Raw genomic sequence first — 4,371 nt, 5'->3', positions numbered from 1 at the left:
TGGGCAGACATAATCCGCCCTTCGAACGCGGCTGCCATGGGCTCAAGCAACCATAGTCTCGCAGGGGATTTCTGATAACACGGGCGAGACAACGGAGTTAGGGCGCCAGGGGTTACTAGGCTCTCCTGCTCCCACAACCAGCAAATCTTCCCAGTACTCAGACCTCTGCCATTAGATCTCCTCTGGTCTGGAGTACGGGAATCATAACATCAACACTCCCTGCAAAAATGTCTGTACCTCCTGTAAGGAAGCCAGACGTTGTTGAAAGAAAATGGAAAGAGACGAGACCTGTACTTTTAAGGACCCCAACCTCAAACCGCCTTCCAAACCAGCTTGCAGAAAGCACAACAATCTGTTAAGTCGAAACTGTCTGGGGTTCCAACCCCTAGGTTGGCACCAATCCATGTATCTTTTCCAAATTCTATGACAGTGAGCTGCAGTAAACGGTTTCCTTGCTGCTAACATTGTAGGAATAAACAATGGTTGTTGATCCTGCACAGAACTAGATTCAAAGATACAGAATAAATTATATGAAAGCCAGAAATGGACGATAATATTTAGGAATTCCTATCTGTCCGTATGGCGGTGCGCCCAAGGTCATAGGAAGCAAGCAAAAATATACAAAGAGAAAAAGTATGACTCTAGTTTGGGCGCACTCTTATTATTATCTTAAATGATGATCAAATGAGAAATGAGCCTAAAGCTTGATATTGACGTCTAAGGCTTGTACTCTTCTCCGCACTACAAACTCAAAACAGGATATATTCTACATGAATAACCATGTTTATATAATGGAAAATGTGTCTGGAAGGAAAACCATTATATGTTTCAAAATAATGTGTGAAATGTTCAGATCTTAATTATACCTGGATAATTGCATAATGGAAGGTAGCTACATCTCAAACTGCCTCCGTCTGCCAAAGATCTGTACAAACTTTGTTTGTATTGATGCGGCCCTGAATAGGGTTGGATTAGTGAGTGAGAGAGCCCACACACTGTTAAACAATTTCTAGTAGTTTGCCACTATCATTGAAAGGTAAATCATTAGGAGATTAAGGAAATAGTTGGAATCAGTAAAGTAGTGATACTGCTGTTGGCGTTATTACCATAGGTAAATCTTCCTACTTCACCGGGTATTCCCTAGTAGTCACCTGTCTAGGTACTGACCCAGCCCACCTCCGTTTAGCTTCCAAGATCGGACGAGATTGGGCGTGAACGGAGGGGTATGGTCGTAGAGAGAGCTTGCCCTACATCGCCAATGAGAGTGCACCGAAACGGAAGGATTGATTCCTTCTCGGGAGGAATTATGATGAGACTGTAGAATGATTGAGTGGATATCGATAGATGATTAGGTGTGAATCTGCTGTCCCGTTAGACTGGCAAGACGTGTACCCTGGGGGACTAGTCCGCCTGAATCGTGGATGAGAGTTCACGGAAAGAAGGAAAGTAGGAACGTAGAAAAAAGGTTACGAAGTCTTAAAGGACCAATAATTTGAAGTTCTTGGTTTCCTTACGGTCACCTGTTAAATTTGAATATAATATAAATATAATATAAATATAAATCTTGGTGACGGTGAACAGTATCATGCAGATATCACAAAAGAGAAGGAAACAATGAAAAATGTAAACATGATGCCCATGCAATGACACATTTACGTATGTTTAACACATCCTATCAAAGACCTAGAAAAAAATTATTTCTAAGTGGTCACTTCTGACAGTGGCAAAGTATAAAATGTTAACTGTCTCCTTGGTGGCAGGTCGTCAAAGGGGCAATACCATAGAGTTGCCTTTGAAGCAGTGTCTGACGCAGGCCACTTGTGGAACCAAATGATATCAATCCCACAATAACAATCCCTGTAATCATGGGTATATAACGAGGTATTTGTTGCTAACTATGCATAAACAAGAGAATTGAGCGGAGGATCAAACAAAAAATATAATAATCCCTATGAACAGTCATAAGTATATACAGATATATTTTTTTGCATTACCAGAAAGATTGAGCGAGGGATCCAACAGAATCCATTACTGTAATCATGTGTATATGCAGAACTCTCAATGCTTGATATGCATAGTCTAAGGGAAGTGAGTAGGTATGCTTTGCTTCTTCTCCAGGAACATTAAGAGTATAACAACAGAGTTTCCTGTGATATACAATGTAACTGGCTGAAGCATGCAGAGATATTAGTGCTTAATATGCATACACAAAAGATATGAGCAGATATGCCATACTCCCTCTCTAGGAGCATGAGATATATAGATAGCAACAATGGTTCCTGATATATACACTGTTATTGGCTAAGGCGTGGAGGTTTATGCCAGCTGAGACAGAAATTTTATGTGGGTTTTACCTCATGAGCCTGTGAACAGGCAGTACAAAATATTGAACTAATACAGAAATGTTAAATCAGAGGTGGGCAAAGAATAACACCCAGAGAAAATATATATTTTTTTCTTTGATAAATCCTGTGACTTTTAAATAGCCAACAGGTGGTATGCCTGCTAACAAAGCAGGAAAGCAAATTGTTTAATTATGCACTCCTATAGTAGGGTATTACAGATGGTATGCCTGCTAAAAAAGAGAGCAAAGAAACAAAAAGTGTTTAAATATGCACAACTATCGTAGGTTATTAGATATCTCTATTATAGTAACAGATAGGCAAAAATGCCCACAATGAGATAAGTAGAGTATTAAATATCACCCATTCAGATGTCAGACATGAAAGGTGCCCCTTAGAAAGCACACCTATCGTAGGGTATTAGATATCACCTATTATAGTGACAGATAGGCAAAAATGCCCACAATGAGTTACGTACAGTATTAAATATCACCCATTCAGATGTCAGACATGAGAGGTGCCCCTTGGAAAAACGCGTTTCACCCGGTAACGGGCTTGTTCACTTTCATGAGGCTGCTCAAAATGAAAGTGAACAAGCCCGTTACCGGGTATCTCTATAATAGAGATATCTAATAACCTACGATAGTTGTGCATATTTAAACACTTTTTGTTTCTTTGCTCTCTTTTTTAGCAGGCATACCACCTGTAATACCCTACTATAGGAGTGCATAATTAAACAATTTGCTTTCCTGCTTTGTTAGCAGGCATACCACCTGTTGGCTATTTAAAAGTCACAGGATTTATCAAAGAAAAAAATATATATTTTCTCTGGGTGTTATTCTTTGCCCACCTCTGATTTAACATTTCTGTATTAGTTCAATATTTTGTACTGCCTGTTCACAGGCTCATGAGGTAAAACCCACATAAAATTTCTGTCTCAGCTGGCATAAACCTCCACGCCTTAGCCAATAACAGTGTATATATCAGGAACCATTGTTGCTATCTATATATCTCATGCTCCTAGAGAGGGAGTATGGCATATCTGCTCATATCTTTTGTGTATGCATATTAAGCACTAATATCTCTGCATGCTTCAGCCAGTTACATTGTATATCACAGGAAACTCTGTTGTTATACTCTTAATGTTCCTGGAGAAGAAGCAAAGCATACCTACTCACTTCCCTTAGACTATGCATATCAAGCATTGAGAGTTCTGCATATACACATGATTACAGTAATGGATTCTGTTGGATCCCTCGCTCAATCTTTCTGGTAATGCAAAAAAATATATCTGTATATACTTATGACTGTTCATAGGGATTATTATATTTTTTGTTTGATCCTCCGCTCAATTCTCTTGTTTATGCATAGTTAGCAACAAATACCTCGTTATATACCCATGATTACAGGGATTGTTATTGTGGGATTGATATCATTTGGTTCCACAAGTGGCCTGCGTCAGACACTGCTTCAAAGGCAACTCTATGGTATTGCCCCTTTGACGACCTGCCACCAAGGAGACAGTTAACATTTTATACTTTGCCACTGTCAGAAGTGACCACTTAGAAATAATTTTTTTCTAGGTCTTTGATAGGATGTGTTAAACATACGTAAATGTGTCATTGCATGGGCATCATGTTTACATTTTTCATTGTTTCCTTCTCTTTTGTGATATCTGCATGATACTGTTCACCGTCACCAAGATTTATATTTATATTATATTTATATTATATTCAAATTTAACAGGTGACCGTAAGGAAACCAAGAACTTCAAATTATTGGTCCTTTAAGACTTCGTAACCTTTTTTCTACGTTCCTACTTTCCTTCTTTCCGTGAACTCTCATCCACGATTCAGGCGGACTAGTCCCCCAGGGTACACGTCTTGCCAGTCTAACGGGACAGCAGATTCACACCTAATCATCTATCGATATCCACTCAATCATTCTACAGTCTCATCATAATTCCTCCCGAGAAGGAATCAATCCTTCCGTTTCGGTGCACTCTCATTGGCGATGTAGGGCAAGCTCT

General features: G+C 39.4%; 1 pseudogene; it reads right to left on the bottom strand.

Annotated features, from left to right (window-relative positions):
- Window positions 1-1,118: 1,118 nt before the first annotated feature.
- On the bottom strand, window positions 1,119-1,237 carry LOC134981726 (5S ribosomal RNA; annotated as a pseudogene).
- Window positions 1,238-4,371: the final 3,134 nt, after the last annotated feature.

This window comes from Pseudophryne corroboree, chromosome 12 (genome assembly GCF_028390025.1).
Source record: "Pseudophryne corroboree isolate aPseCor3 chromosome 12, aPseCor3.hap2, whole genome shotgun sequence".
Taxonomy (NCBI): domain Eukaryota; kingdom Metazoa; phylum Chordata; class Amphibia; order Anura; family Myobatrachidae; genus Pseudophryne; species Pseudophryne corroboree.
This window is presented reverse-complemented; position numbering and strand designations above follow the sequence as displayed.